General features: G+C 33.5%; 1 long non-coding RNA gene across 1 annotated transcript in view; it reads left to right on the forward strand.

The window, feature by feature from the left end:
- Positions 1-388: 388 nt before the first annotated feature.
- Positions 389-27082, forward strand: part of LOC146993100 (uncharacterized) — a 395311-nt gene continuing 368617 nt past the window's right edge. The window contains exons 1-2 of the long non-coding RNA XR_015038511.1: positions 389-586; positions 21098-21186. This is a non-coding gene — a long non-coding RNA (uncharacterized LOC146993100). The remainder of the gene's footprint in view (positions 587-21097; positions 21187-27082) is intronic.

Consider the following 27082-nt stretch of genomic DNA (forward strand, 5'->3'; position numbering starts at 1 on the left):
TTATTTATTAAAATTTTCTTCGACGCATGAATAAATATGCATGTTTTCGTATAATATTAATATAAACTTCTTCATTGCTTACTATTTCGTGATACTTGATGGCGTTTCAATTCTGATAAAGTTTTTCGGTTTGGAGAGAAATTACTGGAAATTATATTCATAACAGATTGTTGTTGATCAACCTATTCTTTTCATACTAATATTTAACTGTAAAAAAACCTGTTCACATGTAAATGTTTCCAAAGAAACGATTATTCTTAGTGCTGCATAGACATATGGTTATTTTGATGCTGGAGACGGGAAAAATGAGCAATATCGTTTTGGGCCTCGAACCTGGACGTGTCGAATACGCGCCGAGTGTGCTGGTAGTTCTGCGCAAGTCGCCGTTCGTGTTGTTTGAGCTCTCTACGAATCTGCTTATTTATCGGTAAATATTACCTGTGTGTCCCTTATTTTGTGATATTTTGAAAGTTTATTCGTTCCGGTGTAGATATTTGTGCTTCTTCTTGGATTATCTTGTGTATTGGTGAAGATGCAAGCATTTTAAAATCGGTACCATGCAAGATGGCTCATTAGCATATTCATCGTAAGTTTTTGCTTTTATTTGCTTGAATTGACTAGTTAACTTTATCCTGATATGAAATTCTGATTACTTACATGTTTCTTTATATGTATGCTAAAAATCGCTGATCATAAATGCCTATTTTTGGAAATATTAGCATTTTCCGCTTCGAATAGGAGTCAGGTTCAGCGTGGCGGCCGTTTGTTGTCATTTGAAATTTTCGGATTTTGCGCCGGTACTTTTGATTTTTCAGCCAACTGATAAAATGTTTAAGTAATTATATCTTTAAGATACAATAACACGCCGAACAAATATTAATTTAGAAGTCAAACAACAAAAATCAGCGTTATATTTTCCAATTTTCACAGGTCTAGTTTAAATGGTTTTACCGAACCATCATCCTCATCATTATTATCTTATCAAATTATTATATCCTATCTCGTTCATTTGCTCTTTAGCAGCTGAGGATGATGGTTCGGTTAAACCATCGAAACTAGTCCTGTGAAAATTTGAAAATATAACGCTGACTTTTGTTGTTTGACTTCTAAATTAGTAATTATATCTTTATCCAGGAAAAATTCTCGATATTCCGGTGCGCTGACTTTACGTGTTGTTTGGCCCGTCGGAAGAATATTGTGATTTATACGTGGAACTTTTGTTTAATGTGTGCTTATATGTTTTAAATCTATTTTAAACATATTTTAAAACTTTCAGAGTTTTTAGAGAATTTTATTTCAGATTTTATTGTGTTGTGTTATTTGAATTTAAGGATTCGAAAAATTTTAACAGAGAGTTTTTTTAATATATGTTTTAAATTCTGTTGATCCTAAGCTGACGGGAAATGTCACAAATTGATAGGAAAATGAGTCAGGTTGAGATTTTACTAGCTGATACTATCATTGATTATAAAGATGAAGAAAAGCAATATATCTTCTCAGTTATGTGCAACATGAATAAGATTGTATATTTATTAAGGGAGAAAAGAGTTCCAAAGTGCTTAATTGGCAATCTTAGTAACGAAATAAATTATATTGCGGAATGGGTTGCCAACAAAAATATTGAATCTGCGCAAGCAAGAGTTGAATATTTAGAAGACAAACTGGATCATATTGTTAATGAATCAACAGGAATTCGTGGAAAGTTTGAGTTTGATAATGAAGAAGAAGGAAAATGGACAGAGGTCAGAGCAAGAAAACAGAAGAAGAAAATTAGAAATATGGAAGAGATAGATTCAAAGGAGAATGAGATATTTTTTAGACCTAGGAAAGATGGTGTACATGTTTATGACGAAATAAAGTCTAATGTTGATCCAGGAAAATTGGGCATTGGAGTAATAAGCTCATTCTGCAGAAAGCAGGGTGATATGATTGTGAGACTGAAGAATAGAGAAGAGTGTAAAAGATTGGAAGACGAAATCGTCAACAATGAAAAAATTAATAATTTAGTAAGACCAAAAAGAAGGAAATTTATAAAACCTAAAATTATAATTTATAATGTATCAGATGAGGTTCCTGATGACAGGCTAATACATGCTCTGAAGAGCGACTGTAGTTGTGATAACCCGCCCGGAGGTTGACTCAGGCGAATGCCTGGGAAGTACTGGTTGAGGTCTGTACCTAGGCAGTCTCAAGCACGGAGGATAAAAACAGACTTCACAGAAGGCCTGAGGGCTCTCGGGACAGAGTAAGGCTCGGCAGGGACCGTACGGGTACTGCCTTTCTGCCCTTGCTCTGTGGGGTCGCAACATGGTAGATTGTAAGTTCGGTGGGGCGGCACTTAATTCTGTTTGGCAACAGCCTCAGGGCGAAAGTGGCCCCATCCGCTAGCGTTGTACTTGTGATAAAGACTGTGTACGGTCTCTATTTAGGATGAGGGCCTCCGAGCAATATGTATCTCAAAGGGTTTTCCAGGTTACACGGGAATGTCAAAGTGGGTTAATCTTTGGATTATGGTAACTTCGCGATTTTTTGGCGAAAATTTGGCGACCAACCCTGCTACAGCAACCTGCTAGTTTTTTTTTTTTTTTTTTTTTTTTTTTTTTTTTTTTTAAGGCCATTTTGTTTTCGCGAAGTAAAGGGATGTTTTTTTTTTTTTACTCAACATTTTTTCCAACAATCTGCTAGCCGAATTACGCTTATGCTAGAACTTTTATGGAACAAAAGTGCTTAATCATGACGAAAATTAGGGGCGAAATTGGGAGAAAGTGCAGAATCGCCCACTGCTTGCCGCGTTTCTAAGAATTGCACATACACCGTATCCATGTACACGTCGACCTATTTTCACTTAAAAAAACATCTCAGAATTGCACAAAAATGGCATTGCGCACACTCTTGACTTTATCCATGTCCACTGCTAAAGTCCTTGCTAGTAACCTCTATCGCCTTACCAAAATGTCGCCAAACTACTTACCATTTTCCAAAGATTAGCCTCAAAGTGTTTCCTTTGAAGATCAAAAAATTATGATTGACTGGAAATCCTACTCGGTAAACATTTTGTTACGACCAAAGAGGTGTACTAGCTGCTTAGCATCAAACTTCCAAAGTTTGTGCAAATTGCTCGGAGGAACATGGATAGGTAAGTTGTAAGCCTAAGAGTTTTTCATGTATTAATTGTAAGGAATTTAATAAGAAATATCACACAAATTATGATTATCACCATCAGCTGTCTAAGGACTGCTTTGTTTACCAGGATGAGGTGAAATTCATTCATGAGCATTTAGACATATAATTATTTTTTTGCAGATTTATCTATTGTCGGCTAGGATATTTTGGATTTTCTGTGTTTTCTTCTTTACACCATTTGTCTTCCAATAAAGTTTGATCTCTACTGTTGTATATTCATTCCTCGCCTTCCCTGGATAATATTGCTCTTCATAGATTTACAACTACTGATTTGGAATAAGGAATTTCAGCTGTTTTTATTGTATAATGTTTTAGATTTATATTTTGCAGTTTTTAAGTGTATATAATTAGTTTCACTGTAAATAGAAAATGTTTAGCTGAAACTTTAGATTTTAGAGCATTTGAAGATTCCGAGGACTGATTGGACTCATTAAAGGGACAGATTTTGTGTTTTATTGCATATTTTAAATTATTTTGATTTTACCTAAAGATTTTTATAATTGCATTTATAATCAAGTTACTGAATGTGAATCTGAATTATTGTGCTGCAGCGGCTTGCCGGTTCTCTGCAAAAGATATAATGAATTAATATACTCCAGAAGTCATAACTATACAGGAACCTTATTATATGAAAGATAAGATGGCATATATCCTGGGGACTTGGAGCGTTGTTGATTCGGATAGGGGCACAGCGGCAATTATAGTTACGAGAAATGATATTGACTTCGTGGTGGACGTGGTGTCTGATTATATTGTAGCCATTTCTGTTGAGACTAATGAAGGAAATTTTGCATAATATCAGTTTACTTCTCTCCGGTAGAGGATCTTAATTGTCATTTGTACAGCTTTGAAATTGTAATGAAAAAATATAAAGATGATTTTTATTAATATTGGCGATTTTAATGCGAAGGATTTTAATTGGGGGACATCGATCTTAGATGAACGGGGTATTTTAACTTATGACTTTATTTTAGCTAATAATCTGAAACGTTTTAATCATGAGAACTCTATACCAACGTTTTCCTCTCCGGTTGGGGAAGGTTGGATCGATTTTCTATTGGGATCAAATCAAATTGATTTTAATGCTTTTAACCCTCTCTGATCCCTTTGGAATTGCCACGGCTGGCGAGTTAGTCTCAATAAACATCCATCACCACTGAAACTTATGAGACTGCAAATGAGTGTCAGTTTGGTTTGTTTTATTAGATTACGGCAAAGCACTCGAGGGCTATCTGCCTTAAGGGAGGGATGCCTTCGTGGAGGACTTTCTAAGGGAAACTGGCTCGTATACACGTTACACATGGGAAAAACCAAGAAAACGCCCATGCAGCCAGCCCGTTCGCGGGATTCGAACTACCAGTGTTCAGAGACGTTACCGCTCGGCCGCTGGTGGGCCCAAGTGAGTGTCAGTATCTAGTCAGTTAGTGTATTCGTGTAATGTCTTTTCGATTCCATAGTGAAGTCTGTGGTGCTTCAAGCACTTTTACATGTTTATTTCTCACTTTCTGATATGTTACTTTGTTATCAATGATAATTCATTTTATTCAATAATTCGCAAATGTTTTAAATTTAATTAAAATATTTATATAACTGTAATTTTTAAATGAGTGCTATTCTTGCAACAGACTTTCCAGTAATTTATAAAATACTGTCCTCTGTACTGTAAATTACTGTCTTTATTCAAAAACAAATGGGAAGCTCACTAAATGATACAAACTATGGCTTGAGTCAGAAGTAACCAGAGAAGTGCATTACGGCCGGCTGAGGCCACTTCTCTTCATTCTTCTAAACTTAAACTAACAAATTAAAATATAGTCATAACAAAAGTACTTAGACTAACAAATTGAAGATAATTATACCAAAAGCAAAAACATGTAGTTTAAAATAAGCCTTACAAAATATTGCTCAGAGTAAGTACATAGAACGATGTAGTTTTTTTCCCACGTACAATTATATTAATTTATATTACTTAAAAAATTGTGGCTAGAAATGTTAGGAAAGATTTTTTAAAGATTTCCGTCAGTTCTGCAGACATTTATTCAATTTTTTCAGTTACATTAATATGCGTTTTAAATTACTAAGCAATAAGAAAAAACATTAGAATTGGCTTTTTAATTTTTCCCCCATTATAAAATATTTCTATGTATGGATTGTGGTTCTATGTATTGTTAGGCCCTCCAGCGGCCCAGCGGTAAAGCCGTTGAACACTGGCAGTTCGGTCCGAGGTTCGAATCCCGCGAACGGGTTGGCTGCATGGGCGGTTTCGTGGTTTTCACCCATGTGTAACGTGTATACGAGCCAGTTACCCTTAGAAAGTCATCCACGGACGGTTTCCTCCCCTTAAGCAGATAGCCCTAGTGTGCTTTGCCGTAATGAAATAAACCAAACCAAATCTATGTATTGGTTATGTTTCTGTGTATGGGTAAACATTTAGTTTTCAGAAAGAGACATTTCTGTTCTTGAAGTTCTTTGTTAATGCTTGGGTGAAAAATGCTGTTTTCAACTCATTGCGAAACAAGTCTACTCTACTGACTAATTTCCATCTGCATGCATTAAAAAGAGTTTTTTTTTTTTTTTTTTTTTTTTTTTTTTTTTTTTTTTTTTTTTTCAATGGCAGGCACTAACCGATATAGGCGTTGGTCACTACTAAGGCCAGAAGCGTTGGTCAATTTATTATGGAGGCACCTAATAAGTGGGCCACCGATGCCGCCTATGAAGGGTCAGAGAATTCGGTACGGCATTCAGTGCCGCTAACCACTTTTCTGCCTGGGCGGTAAAACGATAACTTTAAACGAATACAAGTTTCCTTAGAGAAATTCGGTCATTAAAGAAAACAAAGCCTTACTTGGGTTCAAAATGTAATATTTCGTCACTTAAGCCGTATTTACTTGAAATTATAACTCTCTTTTTTCTATATTTGTGGGTCTAAAATTTAAGAAGACTTATAAATAGATATTTTGATAAATGAAATTTGAGAATGAGAGAAAGGAATTTAATTATCGTATTAGTGATACAAGTACACTGCTTAACTGGTAAACATATCACATGTGTATTTATCATACATGTAAACCTCATATATTATGTAGAGACATTAGTTTTTTTTTTTAAGCAAGAGAGATGAAAAATGAGAATGCCCTCGCCAGGACTCGAACCACGGACTTCTCGAATTCGCGTCGAGCGTGCTGACTATTACACCACGAAGGCATGCTAAGAAGGAGGAAGAAATACCTTATATACTCCCCATTTTAAAGGGCGACTGTGGGTTAGGGGACTGTGGGTTAGGGGCCAAATCCTGGGGGGGGGGCGAACAATCATCATCCACCACTAGTTTTAGTTCGGACGCCACTGTAGAGACATTATGTTATTTCGAAGCAGGAGAGATGAAAAATGAGCAACGTCTTCGCCGGGACTTGAACCATGAACCTCTTAAATACGCGTCGAGCGTGCTGACCACTACACCAAGAAGGTACGCTAAGAAGACGGGAGAAATATCTTATAATTATAATCGCTAATTAAAATAGCAACGTTTAGCTGATCTATTGTACTAGTATGGCTAAAACCAAATAGGTATAAAGGTATCACGAGCGTTCCCAGTTTTTGCGTCCTATACCACAGTAAAATATTGTATACAGTTATGCAGCTTACTTTTTATTCTAATCGGAATTAGATTAGTTCTAACCAGCATCATGTTCTCATCAGACATTGACTCATAGTTTCATGTCTAAACCCTTATCCTAAAATTTAAGTGGGCTTTGTGTTCTTCTTATTTTCGAGTAAACATGGTATGTGTTAAAAACAGAGGCTTAAAAACTTAGCTCAGAATTATCGCGTGTGAGAAGCATGCTACACTTCAACTTGCTCCAGGCAAGAGTTTTCGGTTCAGGTTTAGACTTTCGAAATTCGAGGGGGTGGAAACCTTCCTCTTGAATAAGCGGCGAACAAATATATGCTCAATGTTAAGACTTAATTTTGTAATTTGTTATTAATGTTATGTTTAATATGTTTAGTGTTTCGCTAAGGAACTCAATATACAAGGCAAGCAGTCACGCCAAGAAGACCTTCACAGTCACGACAGTCACGCCAAGGCTTCCTTTAACGTAGATATTTCTTCGATTGAAATAAAACAGTCTGTCTTTTGAAAAAATGAAAAATTAGTAGGTTAATTTTTTAACATGACCTACCCGCATTGTGATCTGTATTTTATGTCATATAATATAATTTGTTTGCACTATATTTGTATATCATATTACTAATGAATTTTGAATTAGACATATAAACTCAAAGTAAAATAAATAAAATAGCCACTCAACATTTATTTTTGCGTATACGCAAACTTCAACATTAAAAACATCAGTTACTAAATTTTGTAAGCTAAAAATACACACACACACACACACACACACACAAAAAAAAAAAAAAAAAAAAAAAAAAAAGAAGTAACCGCAGCTGAATAGTGAAATTCGACTTCTTTTAGAACAATCAAGTAACAAATTCGAAAGTCTTAAATTGGTGGATATCAAAATAGAAACATTAGTAGATTACAAAGATTCATGAACCCTTTAATCGACCGAAAGAATGCTCAGAAAAAATTGTAACGTAGAGATTCAGAGCGAACAAGTATTCATGATTTCTGAATCAAAAGAATAATTTTTTCTACTCTCCCAATGAATCGCTGAATTTGGATGCGAATCGTTAGCAAACCCTTAATGTGAAATTACCTGAAACGACAAATCCAAAATTTCATGGGGGCCCACCAGCGGCCGAGCGGTAAAGTCGCTGAACACTGGTAGTTCAGTCCGAGGTTCGAAGCCCGCGAACGGGCTGGCTGCATGGGCGTTTTCGTGGTTTTCCCCATGTGTAACGTGTATACGAGCCAGTTTCCCTTAGAAAGTCCTCCACGATGGCATCCCTCCCCGTAGGCAGATAGCCCTCGTGTGCTTTGCCATAATTAAATACACCAACACCAAAATTTTATGTAAAGATAAGTGGTTGGCTTACATTTCAGAGTGCATGAGAAACATAGATGCACAATAACAAATCGCTTGACAGTGTCAGCAAATACAAATATTTAAGAGCCAGTTTAGCAGGAACTGCTGTGGAAAATATGGAAGATTTTTCTATTTCAAGCAAAAATTATAAAAAGCAGTTTGTTAGCTTGAACAAAGATTCGGAAGGAAAGCAGTTTGATAAATACCCACATGAAACAATTACTAGAAATACACATACTTAAACATCCCAGAGACTTAGTGGATTTTCGGAAATTATTTGATAAGATTCAAAGTAATATCCGAAGCTGAGAGTTGTTAGATGTATCGTCAGCTACCTTTCGCGTATTATTATCTCCTGTAATCTTAAAGGCATTACTGAGTGATTTAATATTCGAATTTAATAAAGAACTAGGAGATGAGTATTCTACTAATAATCTGATGTCTTTTTGCACAAGCCGTTAATAGCTACAAAAAACTGTGTTGCACTTTCATAACTTCCCAGTACATTCGCATCTAAGCGCGTTTATTTCCTGACCGATTAGCGTGCAATCATAAAAGAGAAAACCCCGTGCTGCTGCAGCTTCTGAGACATTGGCAAGCAATTTGGCTTTGAAATTTAAACTTAGTATTTTCCTTAGAAACGAGCTGCATTTGAGTAAATATTGTTTGTATAGAATGGGTTTGCCAACTGAAAATAAATAATCGCTGCTAATTAAAAACAGAAATTGTTTTTGATGCTTGAAACCTGGCCATGTTTCTTCACACTATTAATCGAAGGCAAAGACGTCTAGCGATAAAGCCATAACGAATGAGGCAAACTGAGTTTCTCAGAAAAGTATACCTTCGAATAATAATTGTTCAAATGAAGTTTGTCTTCAAACGTTGAGAGTGTATATTTTTAAGGAAAACAATTCAAAATATCTTATAAGGATAACTGTATACATGGGTAACCAAGCAAGTTATGTATTCAAAGTTGTTGCTAAAAGAGATAAAATTAAAGGGATTAAGAGAAGTATCTGTGAACCATGGTTTATTCGGAGGAATAAGCACATATAGAAAAGAACCAAAAATATCGAGTTAAACTAGAGAGTGCAGATGGAAGCTTTAATTCTGAATGAGAGACTTTAGACGAAAATAAAATTTACTCTTGTGTTTCTAATTTTAACGATTCCCATTGGTCGAACCAATTAAAAGATCTTGGTATTTTAATGAGCTATACGACTATAAATGATAGATCCTATTTGTATTATTCACATTAAATTATTATTCAGATGAAATTCAGACGAAATTCATTCGCTTATTCGAGATAATTATGCAGGAAAATTATTAACAGGAAATATAATACTTCAGGAGGTTTAGATGCTGTTCACACATTATAGAGGATAGTAATGGGTAAATTTCAGACAAATGATACTTCTGCAAACAGTTCGATATTAATGTTGTCACTCCACATAAATAACGCAAAAATTACATATCTCTGGAAGCCCACCAGCGGCCGAGCGGTAAAGTCGCAGAACACTGGTAGTTTGGTCCGAGGTTCGAATCCCGCGAACGGGCTGGCTGCATGGACGTTTTCGTGGTTTTTCCCTTGTGTAACGTGTATACGAGCCAGTTTCCCTTAGAAAGTCCTCCACGATGGCATTCCTCCCCTTAGGCAGATAGCCCTCGAGGCTTTGCCATAATCACACAAACACACGCATATCTCTGGAATTTAAATACGTTGAGTGTTGAAGATAGTTGCTAAAAGTGCACTAAAACAGAAACCCAAGAACTTGCTGTGGAATATTTCAGGGAAACTCATAGTAAAGACAATACAGGCAGATATAGCTGCATTTGCCCTGCTTAAACGGACATCATCTTTTACCTGATAACAAAGTATTAGCCCAAAAAAGACATTACAGTGAAATCATTTACATCAAAGAATCAGGTAAACGAATATCAAGAGTTTTCCGTCAATAAAAAGAGAAAACGTCATTGAGTAAGTTGTTCAGAATAAATTGTAGAATGTTTTCGATGTACATTATTTGCCACACAGAGCGATAGTCAAAGACAGCTGCACCACTAAAATTCATCTTGTGTTTGATGGCTAGTCAAAAATTGGAAACTCCGTATCAATGAATGCCTTGAAAAAGGACCTCTGTCTAATTGAGATGTTTCGGACAATTTTAAATAGGTTCAAATGGGGAAAGAACGACGCAACTGCAGACATCAAGCGGACCTTCTTGCAAATAAGCTTGAATGAAAATGATAGACGGTTTGTGTGGTGGAAAGACGGAGATTCTCAACTGGCAATCACTTACAAACATACCAGAGTCACTTTCGGTATTTCAAGAAGCTCTCTTCTGCTTGAAGCTTTTTTGAATCACACTCTAGATCAGGTAGAAGAGTCCTCGAAAAATCTTGCAATAAAATTGAAAGAGTCATTTTATGTGAGTAACTGTGATGCAATGTTGACTCTGTCACTAACTTAGACAATTTCAAATGAAAGTCTGAAAAAATTCTAAAAGCAGCTAAATTTGATTTACGTGTATGCAGAAATAATTATCTTCCTGGGATAGAAGTTTTCTTGACAGACAGCTCAGCTTATGTTGATGAAAACGATTTATCGCATTTATGTTCCACATGGAATATCAATAATGCCATCTTCTCATGCTGTAGTTGCCAGAAACTGAGAAAAACAATGAACCGATTACCAAACGGAAAATTTTGTCTAAAGAAGATCAATTATTTTATCCGATAGGTTTCATTTGTCAGATAACGTCATTGAGTAAGTTGTTCAGAATAAATTGTAGAATGTTTTCGATGTACATTATCTGCCACACAGAGCGATATTCAAAGACAGCTGCACCACTAAAGTTCCTAAACTGCTCCTACAAGAATGCTGGAAGTTGAGAATCTAATGGGATTCTGAATTACCGGACGATATAACTAAAAGACATTAAAAATGCAAATCTCAGTTACCTGAACTGAAAAACCACAAAATACCTCGTAGAATATCTGATTTAGATCTTAGCTAATGCGACATATATAATTGCTACATTTTGTGATTCTTGTAAGTCTGCAAATGCAACTTGGGTTTTTCGCAAACCAAAACAGGAGGGAAAAGTAACTTGTCAATTAGTATCAGCTAGACAAAGATTGCTCCTATAAAAAGTCAATTCTGAGGATAGAATGGCTCTCCTGCTTTATTGGGGTTAGATTACCGAATGCAGTGAAGAAAGGCTTGAAATTAGAAGATATGTAGTCAGTCGTACTGATCTGATTCTATGGACTTACTCTATTGCATCTAAATAGAAGGCGCTTCAGAAATATTTCTGTCTAACCTTGTAAATAAAATTAGAACTCTATCAAAATCCAACGAGGGTAACTTTATTCCTGGAACTTAAATTCTTGCAGACATATCATCAAGAGGTTGCTCTGTAAAAGCCGAACGGCCTCCATGTCGTAGAGGTTTCAAAGATAAATGAGTGGATTTATGAAATGTCACCTGACGAAAGATGAACATTATAACCACATATATTCCTACAGAAGAAGAATTAGATTTGCTAGTTGTATATATACATTTTATTGAAATTCTAAAGCACCTAACAAGAAATCAGGAGGATTATCGGCTGAAGAATTTAAAGAATCTGCACTTGTACTTTTCAAAAAGTTCAAGAAGACTCTTACCACATTGGGAAAACGCAGCATTTAAAATCATCGACATTTACAAACGCTGGATGGAATTTGTGAATAAAAAAAAAAAAAAAAAAAAAAAAAAAAAAAAAAAAAACTCCTCTAGAGAGAAGACTATGAAAATTTTAAAGTACATTAAAGTACAGTATTTGATCATGATATAGTTAAGTGCCTAATTTTACTTAAACATAGAGAGCTTGGGCATTGTGGAGTAGTATAGTTAATGATAACTTTGAGTGAAAACTGCCGGATACTGAAAAACAGACGAACTTATAAAAGGAGTAAAAATTATCTATGTTTTTTGTCAAACATTCAGAGTTAAGCTCTCTAAAGTTCCAATAGAAATACTTCCTGAATATTGCGTAAATAATGCCTGCAGTTTCAAAATTACTGGAGTGGATGAGGCAGGTCTATGGTTACTGAAATAAAGCTAAATGGATCCTGATTTTAAACTGTGCAGTTCATAGAGCAGTATATTTAGAATTTCTGACTTCTCTATCGATAGACAATTTCTTATTGGCACTTAGGAGTTTCATAGGTCATCGAGGTCACCCTTCGGTAATATATTCGGACAATAAAACTAACTTTATTGTAACTCAAAATTTATTGAAAGAATTCCAACCTAAAAGATTAAAAAACATCTATTTCTCCTATTACTTAGAAATTCTTACCTTTAATATCCCGTGGTTGGTGGATTTTTGGAGAGGTTAAATTATGTTCCAAACAAAATTCTGAAGAAGGCTTTACGATGAGCTTCTTTAAAATATCAAGATTTGGGAACTGTTTCTGTGCCGGTGAGAATGCTAGACTAAATGCTAGACCACGAATCCTTGTCAGTGAAGATCCAGAGGATTTAAACCCATTAAAAGCTGGTTTGTTTTTGGAGGGAAAACGCCTAAATAGCATAGCTGATTGTCATCAGATAAGAAACTGTTCACAAAAACAGGATAAAAGGATTAGTTTACAGAATAATGCTAATGTCAGATATTCGAATTAGGAGGTTTCGAAAGGAATACTTGGGCAACTGGATTAAAAGCAGCAACTGGGAGCGGAGTTTATTTCCCTAACATTAGAGGCATCTTTTTAATCTGAAATGATAACTTCGGAAGATTATATTAGCCTTTGAGAAGAATATTATCGATCTACACTAGCAAAGGCGAAGTCATTAGAACCGACAATTAAAACTAAAGTAGGATTTGTGACTAGACCCACCAAAAAGTTGTTTCCTTTAAAACTAGAAGGTGATAAAGGTGTTGTCAACGCAGATAATGTTACAATGGATGAAGAATATCCTGAAAGCCAAGTTAATCCTGATTAGCATCCTGTCACAATTAGAACTAGAGGTGCTGTTCGACCTCTCACAAGATATGAAGAAGGAGATGTTGAGTTCTGGTTACCGAAACTTAAAAGGGGGAATGTTAAAAACATAGGCTTAACGATCTACCGCAGAATTATCGTGCTTTAAAAGCACGCTACAGGCAGGAGTGCTCAACGTTTTTCAGGCAGGAAATTTCGGTTCAGTTTTAAGACTTTGAAATTCGAGGTAAAACGTCTCCTTCAATAGGCGGCGGACAATTATATACTCAGTGTTAAGACTAATTTTGCAGCTTGTTATTTATGTGTAATATATTTAGTATTTCGTTAAGATGTGACCCTTTTATTTGTGGATTACTTGCATTGAATTCTAATTCAGGACCTCAACATACAAGTCACGCCGGGAAGACAAGGTCGGCTCTCTTTAGATACGTCTTCGACTGAAATGAACAATCTTTGAAGAGATAAAATATTAGTAAGATAAATTTTAACAGTATACATGCAGTTTAATTCTCATACAGAAAACGAAAGATGTTCTGAATACTATGTGCGTTCTATCGTACGGCTTTTAAGATTCGATTTCTTTAGATGCAGAATTACGTTTTTTTTTTTTTTTTTTTTTTTTTTTTTTTGCCACATCTACTGCGTTTCTACGTCCTCAACTTTTCTACGTCTCCAACAACTCAACGTTTCAACTTTATGCCAAGATGACCTTAGAATGGATCAATTATAATGCAACAAATACGAATTGACATTCAGTAAATGATTTCGCTGCCTCAGCTGCATCTTCCCGCATGCTCAGGTTCATCTTTCCTGATTGACTGAGACTGAGACACTGTTCCGTTTGTATGAAAGAAGCTAACAATTTACGCCTTATGTCTATAACAGTAGTGACAGCTATACAGTTGTCTGAAGATTCTCTTATGTACTTCTGGGATCACTGACTATGGTTAAGGTGTCTGGATAGTCTACACTCATATACATTTCCCTTTCTCATTATTATTTCGGGCTTTTCTCTGAATAAAGAAATAAAGTTAAGCCTTTTATTTTTATTTTTACTTTTATACGTTGCCTTCTTCTGTAGAATTTCACTGAAAATCATATTCTACAATTGGATTATGAGAAATATGTGTCAATATATGTATGAAATGTAAAATTATGAACTATAATGTTTTCATCTTACCCGAAGTTTTATTTTGTCTTATAATAGTCTAGAATTTCTTACCAAATTCTGCACATAAACGCACACTGTTCAGCTCAAAAGTACCAAATATTTTATTTAATTCAATATGCTTAAGTCTTTCAACTGAAAATGAAGAAAAAAATCTACTGAATCGAAATTTTAAACTGGCATAACAAAATCTTATATCATATAAGAAATAATAGGCATAATAATATAACATAAATTTACAAAAATGTTATTAAAAGACGAAAATTGATTTTAGCTATTCAAGGTAAGTTGAATACACATAATTGCATTAAACAGCAGTTTAAAGCACTTAACAGCTTTCTTACAGACCCTTATCAACTTACTTTTTTAAATATTTTGTATTTGATATTAAAAGAAGGCCAAAAAAATTGAAGATTACGGCATTTTTTCATGTATAGAAAGAAAATAAATAAAAAACAATTCCGCTGTTTTGTTTCCGTTTATTTAAGTTTGATTAAATATTTTTTCTCTGAGTTATTTTTATGAATTTTATTCGATAAAAAAAATTGAAGCAATGTTCTGTGTTTAAACTTCATCATCAGGCTTCTCTAACACATGGATGCACTTTTTTCCAACATTTTAAAATTAAAATTTGCCCTGAAGCCTTATTATTTAAGTAAACAGTTTTCAATATATCCTGTTTTAAATAAAGATATTTTTATTATTTAATGCCTCAAAGTTACATTTACGTTTTTGTGAGTTATGTCTATGTGGATATCTAAAGCATTATGAAAATTTTATATGCACAAAATTTAAGTTGATATATGTTTAGCTTTTTAATTCATTAAATTCATTACTTAAGACTAAATTTTTATATCTCGAATCTAACTCAACGACTATGAAATCCGTTTTCGCCACGAAACGAATTCAAAACTTTTATTAACAACTCCTTTTATATTCCTTTCAGAGCAGTGATGCTCTTAAAATGTTATTTGAGCTGAATTTTTAAGAGCCAGAGAATTTTTAAGAGCCAGCATTTATTTTCAGTCTTTAAATCTACATTCAGCAAGCTTTCGATTCAGAGAAGTTTATTTACAAAACATTCATTTATTTTTAACCTAATCTTGGATCTTTAGAACCAAACATATGAAAGGTTATTGCAATATCCACTTAGTATGTATAAGTACTTAGTATGTTAAGTAGAACTTAGTATGTACAATAAGAGCACACACATAAGCACAGAGAAAAGTAGTGTGCTCAAAAGTCAGATAAGTACCAAATCACGTAATTTTACTTAATTTTAATAATAATCACATTGTTTAATACCTACAGTTAAAGTACTATCAGAAATAGAATAGTTATTTAAATATTTTAAGTCTACGATTCTATATGTAAATCTGTAGCGTACGTTTTTTTTAAATTTTAGATAAAAACAGTTTATTTTAATCGAAACTTAAATGGAAACTAACTTCCGTACTGTTAAATTGCTTTTATCACATCTGTGATAACTCCCTCAACAAAAAAGAATCCCTACTACGCATAATACAGCAAGAAATAGATCCAATACTAATATCTCAATTAATCTTAATTAATTACGCTCACTCTGTCCACTCACTCTCCTCCCACTAGTGACTACGTCACCCATGTTGTAGAACACTGGTAGTTCGATTTGGATTCGATTTCTGTTTGTCTGTGAAGTGTATATTAGCATACTTGTTACTTATATGTTAAATGTTTTCTAGTTTCCATTTCTTTCGTCAGTTTTCACCAAACATAGATTAGTGAAATTAGTAAACATAGATTAGTTTGGATTTAGATACCAAGTGAATTTGCAGTTTAGAAAGAATACTTCGGTAACCTTTCAGTAGTCCGAAGCAGGGAACCATCCACCTAACTGACACGAAGATCGGTGAGTGATTATTGTATCTATTAATAGGTAAGGATTACCATGTCCACTTCGAACCGAGTAAATAATTCAACGTTCTATTTTGCATTTCACTACATTAAATGCTTGAGTTCTTGAAATTGCTCAATTAACGGTGGCGACCACTTCCAAACCTCAAAGTAGGAATGGCAATAAATTCAGATTTGGAAATTTCAGAGATTTTGGTTAACTTTCCAGTTGGTAGGGTAGAACAGAATGTGATCGACAAGATGAAAATAAGAGAAAAGCTCTCTTCAGTTAAACTAGAAAGGGGGGATCGTATTCAGAGGTTAGTCCCCCAGGTTAAATGAAAATCTTCTTAGATGAAGGGTGAAATTTTTCGTTGTTTAGGGGAAGTAGTGAGTTTATTTTGTTACAGAACTTTTGTGTCATCTTAGATTGAACATTCGCAGTGGGAGATAAAATATTGAATTGAATTTAAGGAAAACATATTGGAATTGAGCGTAGAGGAATTGAAAGGATAAGCTGTTCAAAATTCCGCTTTGAATTGTGCACATTTTAAAAGGTTAGAAAAGACCACACCTTGCGCTAAATTTACCATACTAATTGATGGCATGCTTGTTTGAATCACGTAGTGACCATGAGACTGAAATAGGTGTGATAATCTTCTATATTGATCTAAATATTATCACTATGACAAGGTGAAAGAAGACGTTATTGAAAAGCCTGATGAAAAACAAAATAAATCACTCCTGTATGTATTCTCTATGCCAATGATGCAGAATCATGTTGGAAAAAGATAACCTACCGTCCATAGACCAAGTAAGGCATTTTGAAGTTGGTTATAAAACCCTAAATAGAACAACTAAATATCTTGTAAAGAATTCCAATTTGATGGTCTAAAGCTTAATAACTCAAAATGTTAAGTTCATAGCAAAATAACTTAGATATTTGGGTTATAAAATGTATTAGAAGTAGACATAGTGGAACGAATTTAATAAACCTTACCCACTTCTCACAACAGTGAAAAGACTATCATCATTTCTAGAACTGAATTGTTTTAGAATATGCTGAAAAAACATTTTACATTTATCGCAGAATCAGTCTTAAACTTGAACCAGGGAAAGAAACTCTGTTCTGGTGGTCAGCTGAAGAAAATACAGTTTCTGAAATGTTGAAACCTGCTTTAACGTATGATTCTGTATTAAAATTTCGGAACCCATGAGAATTGCATATTGCTGTAGGTAAGTCGTAAGTTTTAGTTGGACCTGATCTTTTGCAAGGTATAAATCGGTTACATACTGTAATAAGTTATTTTATAGCATACAGAGAGGATATTCGATGTCTTTCTTCGATGAAAGAGAGAAACGTGCTATGTTAATGACAATCTGGAAATTTAGAGTACGGTATACAGGGTACCCACAGATCGCGTCTTATCATGTGGCGGTTAAATCTTTAAAATTTATCCTAAGAATTCAGCATGAGCCAGATAAATAAAAATGCAGTTGTTGATGCATTATACCGCATTAAATCAGACGAGGGAAAAAACAAAGTAAAAATGCGCAGTGTTAATGTTTCCATTATTGGATTCTTGAGATAATTTAGTAAGGATATTCAAAGCAAGTTCTTAATTAAGAAAATTCAATTCTTATTTGCGGGATCGTGATTTACTTGCCCGCATGGTCTTAATGGGTTTAAAAAACGGATGAAACAATTACGGTGTTATTGATAGGTGTTGGTTGATTGTAAAGGAACAAATAACGGAGAGAAAATTCTGCAAGTCGTTCGAACCAGTGTGAAAATATGTATGATACATGATATGTAAGAATCGGAATTGGCTGGGCATTTAGGCACGAGACAAATAGTTTAAAGAGTGGAGAAAAGGAACGTATTTGCCTCGGTTACAGAAATTGTTCGTGAATATTACCAGATCGGTACTTTTCCGTTTCGGCGGCGCAAATCTCGCCAAGCAGACTTTATTAGCGACAACACGTAATATACACATAAATGATGTTAACAAATGTTAGTTCTAAGAAATTTTTATTTTAAAGGTAAGAACATTTTAATATCGCTTAAAATTTTGCAAAAAGACAATAAATTTGTAAAACGATATTAAGATTTTTTCTGTGCTTTCATGGTACAACATCCTGATTCGCAGTTTCTTATCACGTGACCACAATGATCTCATTTCAAGTAAACTACGCTACAAAAACTTACGTAATTCTCTCAGTAATTGTTTACATTAATTTCAAGTTAAATCTTAATTACAAATTTAAATGCAAGAATTGTTTCAATTCGTATGAATAGCTTATTCCGAAATTATATAAAACCGCAGTGCTTTACTACGATAGTGCATTCTCGTTAGAATTTATGAATTTAACCCTTTGCGTCTTCTGTATTTTTGCCTTCGGATGATTGATGTGATTGCATCCCAATTGACGTAATTACCGCGAATGGCCTTAGGGTATAAAGTTGAAGTATCTGGGTAAAAATTCTAAGTTATTGTATGCCAGTATTGAAAGAAGCAATCAATCTGATAAGAAATGACTGCGACTTGTTTTGAAAATGAGGCGTAAAAGATTACCATCGAGGATATTTCGTTTGGAATCGGTTGTACCATTTTTGGCGACTTTATCGCTTGCGCCGGCAAAATGGAAAAGTACCGTCAGATCTTATGCAACACGTTCACTTTTTAGCAACATTAATTTTAGCAAGGATGAATACTGCATGGCATAAAATCTAATTTTTCACATGAAACAGTTGAAATTGACTGCTATGCAAAAATACGATAACTTAAGTTTTTTTAGAGATAGCTGATATTTTATTCAAAGCAGTTGGAGATAATGTTATTGTGGCTCTCTTATTCTAAAGCAGAATCATATTCTTTTTTAAATAAATTAAAATTCTGATCCACACTAAGACTAATTTCTAATAATTGACTGTAATATATTAGCTGATAATTTGAGGAAATGTGCGACCTTGACATGAAACACCTGAAAATGCTAGAACATCGACTTCACATTAATATTACAAATCGCGTGAATAAGGAAATGTTAAAAATTATTCAAACATGTGTGAAAACCTTATCATCAGCTAACTTATTTCCATGTAAAGAAACTGGCATATGGCTTGACAACTCCAGAACTGTACATGGCTGAAAAAACATCCACCGTATTTTTCTTAGAGAGAAAAATAATTGCATTATTATATAAATGTTTTTGAGAAAAAGCATAAATAAAATTTTAAGTAAAATACATTCAAAAATTAATCGATAAGATGACGCACAGCTCGGATTTCAGCGCGCGTCAAGAGTTAACACTAGAACTACCATCATTTTAACTGTTCCATGTGAAAGTTTGGATGCCACTTATTTATTTGTGAGCTAAGACCGCTGAAGTTTTATAACTTTTCTGAACTTTACATAATGTTCATACACAGGTTTACAAAACTTTATTCAGTTAGAAAAATATATATATTTCTGTGTTTATAATTAACTTTTTATTGAGAATATGGCCAATTATTTTACCTCGGTCAATTGATTTTTTTGCTATGTTAAAAATTCCCAATTTGTTTAGCAAATAGTTTTTATTAATTTAAAAAGATATTTTCTCCTTTTCGCACTTTTCATAGATACTAAATATGTTAATTTGTTAATATTCAAATATTTTTTCTCCTCTTTCACACTTTTCATAGCAACTAAATATGCTTATGTTGGAGTTTTCTCGGAGCCACAGTGTTTGGTAACTTTTTGGCGAGCTTTCTAAAATTTATCTTCTAATTTCCTTAATTTTGCAGCACAATGCGCAAAGTTTTGACCTAAATTGGTTTTTTCTCGTTTGTTCTTACAGCCTTACTTATATACATATATTTACTAAAGAAATATTGACTCTATTATCTCCTAATATAAAACGTTTTTGAACTAAGTGAATTTCAGATCATTCAACATTATATATATATATATATATATATATATTATATTTTCTTTGATTTGTTTTTACAAAGTTTGCATTATTTATCTTTTTTATAATCTTCTATGTTTATTTCAACTTTACTTTGAATTCGATTTCATAATGACAATTTCCAATGTTTAATTTCTACAAATAATATAGTACTCAAATGCATAAAGATGAAAGTGTCGGGGACGGTTATTCGAGTTTTACAGGATTTCTCTACAGTAATTGATTTTTACTCCAAATTGAATTGACTAAAATGCTTCATGAGAATAAGTTCTTTGAGTATCAGCATTGGTTCATAATTCCTACTATTCGCGGAAATATTTGGCCTGACTAGAATTGCCGGTTTGGCTTTAACTTATAACTCGAGTAAAGACGAAACACTTTCGTATTTACGTATTTTATCAATTATTGTTCATTGAACGGGAGTTGGTTTGTTCCCCTTGAAAAGTCAACTAATTTCCGATCAATGACAATGATTACATGTTTTAATTTTTCCTTTTACAATTGAAATAATATTCTTCGTGATGATTTAACTCCAGTCTCCGTTAAAACATTATTAACAATTTGCTTTCAAATTACTTCAAAACATCTTTCAAAATATAACTTACCAATATGGATGCACACTTTTAAAATAATTCTACTTTAATTAAACTTAGGAAATAATATAATCAATTAATCAACACTGTTTAGGAAATAAATTATTATTAACTAACTTTGCAGCAATTGCGCAAGTAATAATAACTTGTATTCGCACTAAATGGATTCAAGATCATACAACATTATATATATATATATATATATATATATATATATATGTAACTACGAATAGCCAACTAGAATGTTTCCAACGCCAAAATCATGATAAAAATCTAGGGAAATAATATTATATGCAAAGAGAAATGTGAAAAATGGAAGAATAATAGTTTCATTACTGTTATTTATACAGGTAACAAAGAGAAAAATGATAGAAATATATGATGAGCAGAAGTTCGAAGACAGCTTCAAAATGACAGTTTGCCGATGTCACTAGATGAGGTAAGTGCCTTTTAGCTCTTTCGTACATTCGAGGAACGCTGAGGCTCATCATATTATTGATGTTACTGATAATGCTAGGAAACCGTCCAAAAATGCAGCATTTTATAATTCTGCAAAATATACTGTTGGTAGTATTGACAAAATGATTAAAACCTGTTTAATAAAATCAGGAAATCCAGCTAGCCAATGCATGTGTTGTATAATACTTTAGATTTGGTGGCAAGCAATGCTTGGATTTTTCACAAGGAAATTAAGGGAAGCATAATTTCTAAAAGTAAACATTTTAATGGTATTTTTAGAAGAATCTCGACGAAAAACACATGATTACCATCTGAATTCCATTCTCTGTTCCACACAATTCCTGTCAAGAATGAAAACTATATCTTCGATACAATGCGAAACTGGAAATGCAGTGAAAACATAGTTATGTCCAACAAATGCAAGATATTGGTTGGTGGAAAACTTGGGAAAGTAATAAAAATCATGCTTTGTATTAACAGTAGTATATAAATGTAAAACTGCCACTTACTAGAACTTCAACAAAGGAAAACGTGAAATTGAATGTTGCATTTCTGTCAACGCACTTCGTTTCAGATTAGTCAGATTTTATTTCAGAATTCACTTTCATTAAATTTTCCTGTTATTACATTAACCAGGCGTTATTCATGTATGTTTATCAATATTTTCTGTATTTTACAGAATTTCACGAAAATGTTCTTTCGTACTTTGCATAGATTATAAGTAACGAAGCTAATATTAAATTATTTTTATTTACAAAATCTGTTTTGGGATCAAATTACATTTGAATATAAAAGTATTTTTTACAAACATGTTACTTTTTAATGTTTTTTAACGCGAAGTAATTCTAAAATTTGGGGTTGGAAACCCTATTTCCAGAAACGAGTTGGTGGTTATTTCGCTTTACTGCTTTACGACCAGCAGTTCTTGAAACTCCTCAAATACCGGGGGCTAAGATTTGCTAAATATTAGTTGCATTACAAAACACAGACCTAAAGAATTATGTTTTACTGAAGTTTAATTTGACTTATATTAAATAGTGAGGTCGATAATTCATTAATGGAGGAGCAAAGGAAAAATAAATGGGTGCAGCCGAATAGTTGATTCAGTTTACTCTTATATATGTCATATATATGTTACTGTGAAAGACCGAAATTGGAGAATGTCGACTTTCACCGGAGAATGTCAACATTCACCAAATGCGTCGGTGAAAGATCGAATATAGCATTACATTCTTGTACGTTCGGACCCTCATCGGTGTATGTCGACAATCACAGATATGCTCTGGTGTAGGTCGAAAAGAGAGGAGTATATGTACACGCTGCCATTGCAAAAGGAAGTGTTCCAAATAAATGCAGTTGTAAAAGCAAGGGCCTCTTGTGCAGTTCAAAGTGTCATAATAGTTTAAGTTGTTGAAATAACTAAGATTTGAATCACATAATTTAGTAAGTTTTTAACTTCTGTTATTTTCCTTCTCATTTTGAATGTATTGTGTGTTTTAAGTTCTTATATTCTTATTTTAAGTCTCAAGTGCGTTTTCTCGCGACTGAATTACGGAGAAGAAAATATAATATTCTTATATGTTCAAAATTCACCATTAAGTACATGGTGAATGTCGACATTTACCGGTGTAAGTCAGAAATAAGAATATTTGGAAATTATTTCGGGCATACACTAAGCGACTATGTGAATGTTGACATTCACCGGTGAAAGTCGACTTTCTCCAGATTTCGGTGTTCACCGTAAGATATATAAAAATTCCTAAATATATATATATATAAAGTCCTAAATTGCGTTGACTTAATTTCTGAAGTTAATTCTTCTGATTTCACTTAATTCTTTATTTATACATGTCTGTATTGAATGTCGATGACCAGGGAAACAAAATGATTGGAAAGAGAAATTAATGTCTAATTATTTAACAAACCAAAAACTGATTTTTAATTGGTAAAGAAGTTCCAGACTTTTGGAAAGCACTGGTAATGTTTTGTTACATGGTTATCAATTGATAAGCAGGAAGGTTCATCAGCTCCTCAAAAATCATCTGGTGTTAGAAAAGCGTAGGTGTGTAATTGCGTAATATTTTATCTGGATTTAACAGTTTCTATTCTTGATTCAGTGAAATTGCTTATTCAAGTTAAGGAAAGGTTTCAGGCAAGATGTATTTTCTTTTAATTATTTTCTTTTCTAAAAGAGGAATTTGATATCAGATCATTGAATAAGTTGCAGAGAAATGGTAGTTCAAAATTTATACTTTCACCGTTAATATTAATCACAATTGTTTATGATCATAACTAAGCGAAACATTTAAGTAAAGATTTTTGCAAAGACAATTTTTCGACCTATTTTCACTTACCGTTGCGTAAAATTAAAAGTCATCAAGAATTCAGCACCCTTAGAAATCCACTTTTTCAGTCCGTGTCTATTTAAATCAAAATAATGGGTTTATACATTTTCTTCATCAGTTACAATTAATTCCTTGCTTTATCAGAAAACGTTTTCTGCGAAATTTAGTGCTTTCAATGGAAATATAACTTTTTAATGCGATGAATCCCAGTAACCTGAACGTGTAAAAACAGTATAGAAAAAAAAAACACTAAGCAATCTCTTAACTGAAAACTTAAGTAAAAACTGAAAAATGTCTCAAATTTCCTGATAATGTAATGATATTATATGTCTAAGCTTTCATACATTGCGTTAAAAGTGAGTGTTCGCTTTCGTATGATGTATTTCACGACAAGCGCTGTTGTGCTTAAAATGAGTAATAGGGCTTCAGAAATGCTTCACGAAAGGCTATGGTATGAAATGCAAGCTAGCATATTAAATCGCTAAACTGAAAGATTGCCAAAGCAACAAGGGGTAGGCTGTGGACGACAATTCACTCTTTTCCTCGTTACGATCTGTTTAAAAGCAGAATGTACGTTGTATTACTCTAATTAAGTGTAGATGTTTATTTCCTACTTTATCTAAAGCGCCGATCGCACAAAATTTGCTGTGACACTTACGGGGGGTGATTAGTTGGAAAGTATGTTGCCACTAATTTGTTACTAATAATAAAGTACCAACGTTTGCAGATTGTTTATTTTATCCAAGTTTCGGTATGGTCCAGGTTATCCACGAAATAATGTTATTCTCAGTCGAGCGTGTCACATTTAAACATAATTATGCGTCTCTACTATAAATGTCTATTGCGTGGAAAACAAAGTATGCGATGGACTGACGTTGCTGATAATACTAGAATGGAAATGCTAAGTTATGAGAAGTAAACTGTTGATAGGACAACTATATTTAAGCACACGATAGCTTCATTGAGATAAAATCTGATGGGTGAGAAATGTCATTTATTGTTACCTATTTATTAGAATACAAGTATTTAAGCAAAATAAAGCTTTATGCATGGAAAATGTGACAGTTTGCCCTCAATCATCTGTGCATACTAAAGCTATTCGCACATTTTAGGCGGTTTCCATAGTATTTACCAAAATATTTTACATAAAACGTTTGTGTTTCAAATGTTCCGTTTGATAACCCGTATTTTTCAGTATTTTTGTACACCGTAATTTCCAAGACAATACAGCTTTCTTTCAGTAGCGGAAGAGGTATTTTACACCTTTCCTCTTGAAAAGCTTTCCAAAGTCCATGGATGGGTGTAGGTCGACATCTGGACAATCAGCTTTTTAAAGTTCCAAAGAGCAAAAATCTGTGGATGCTTCATCAAAAGATTTATTAGGGTTATGAGTGAAAGATTTGTCCTTGATACGCCTTTCTTGTTCCCTTTTTTCCAGGAAATTAACTGGATTTTTGACGTGCGGCTGCTTTCTTTCTGTTGATGAAGGTCAATTGATTGATGGCACTGTGGGTAAAGAGAAGGTATTTCATATTTGAAAATTAGGTGTAAAATATGTTTCTGACAATATGTGAAGTTGACCTTAACAGTTTTCTTCACTCTCTTTAAATTTTGTGTACACTGAGTATGAATTTTATTCAAAATGTACGTCAAAGTAAGGCAGTTTTGGAGATCTGGGTCTGGGATGTCAGGTTTATTTATAGCTATAGGTAAGTATAATCGACTACACTTTAGAGTTATTTATCGGAGCTAGTGTGCAGCTCCCGGGAATCACAGCTTTCGAAAAGTACTTTTTTTGTCTTCCCATAAAGCTCGATTTAGGATTAATTCAAGATTAAATAAGAAAGGAAATTAGTTTACTTTTCATCAAATTGCCCGCCTTCTAGAAAAGTAGTTTTATGTTCCTTTTAAGCGTAGTCCATTTCTAAATTAACAATAAGGTATCCTTAATGTAAACAAACATTTACTAAGATTAAAAATTAACGCAAATAAAAGTGAAAAAAATCACCGAGTAACTAACTAGCGCAAAATTTTCAAAGCTATGTTTAACGCAGTAGAAGTTATTGTGTTTTAAGCACAAATTTGTATATTATATAGTAAGAACAATGCGGGGCAAGAAACAATTTCTTCCACACCTACGATATTCCTATCGTGAAGCGGACGCTACACCATTAAGTAGCTTTTTATCCAAAAGACAAAATTCTAAACCTTTTAGCTAATCCTCAGTTCGAGGACTGATTTTTGCTTCTGAAATCTAAAATTTTGGTTTTCATCAAAGCAATCGGAAAACAAGGTAAGACATTTTAACATCTTTTTATTTTCACGTGTGTCCTATATACATACTGCACTCAATATAAATTTTGTAAATACCACAAGAATGAAGGAGCGTTGTTTCTTCGTTTAAATAAAACTTGAATTTATTATATAGTTGAAAGGAAACTATATTATTAAGCTCTTTGGAACATCTGGAAACGATAGGGCTAAGTATCTATCTGCCATTCATCTCTAAACTTTGTCCCTTCTTTCCAGATGCTCAAATAGTATGATCCTGTGGTAGAACTCAAAACCATAACTATGGTTGCCGGCTTCTCTACCACCATGCAAACAGAGAAGCGCATGAGTTTACAAGCAATAAAATCGCTGAACACGGGTTATATATATTTGGGTTAGATTCCTAGTCAAAGGACTTACTGCATATTATTTATTATTGTTTAACGCGACTATGAATTAGCTACCCTTAACACATCCTCATCGAAGGCCTTCCTACCTTTAGATAGATAGCCTTGGCATGCTTTAGCATATGTAAATAAACCTACTGAAGTGCAAAAGGCAGGATTTGAGTTCAGATGCTTTCTACTTAACCCACTAACAACCGCACTAACTTTCACTTGAAGGAAATGGAAAAAAGTGTTTTTAATGTATTAGAGTACAGTTAAGAGAAACAAATATAATTGAAATAATTATTTATTTTTATTGAAGCTACAAAATGTTGTGAAATCGCAAAATCAGTCGAAACCGGTTACTTTTGGGATAAGTAGAAATCTTCGAAGCATTTGCTATACAAAGGTATATAACATTTATTACAAACAGTTATCATTTGACTACCACAGTATTTATAAGTTTTACTTTCGTTTGTTGAATTTTTCCGATAATATGATTTGTGAGATTCTTTCTGGTTTCGCTTCTCGCTAAATTCTAAATGAAAAATTATCTATAGACACAATCACTACATGAAGATGAAGGCTGAGAATTTTCAGAATAGTCTTCTCTTGCTTTCAGAATTACCAGAGAAGCACTCCTGTGGAAATCTAATAGGAAGATTTTGGAAATCTCATAATGTTCCATGCATTTGATTTAGCTACATAAATAAAATTCGTAAAAATAGGCCTCCACCATTTTTTATTTTTTACTTGCACTTTATATACATGGCAATAAAATTGTCCAGAATATCCAGTCATTCATATATTTCATGCAATTTCGGATGATTTTAAGTTGCTTTAGGGATACAGATTTGTTTTCTTTTCTTGAATA

This window comes from Stegodyphus dumicola, chromosome X1 (genome assembly GCF_044657685.1).
Source record: "Stegodyphus dumicola isolate Sdum_Otavi_A_Nest chromosome X1, ASM4465768v1".
Taxonomy (NCBI): domain Eukaryota; kingdom Metazoa; phylum Arthropoda; class Arachnida; order Araneae; family Eresidae; genus Stegodyphus; species Stegodyphus dumicola.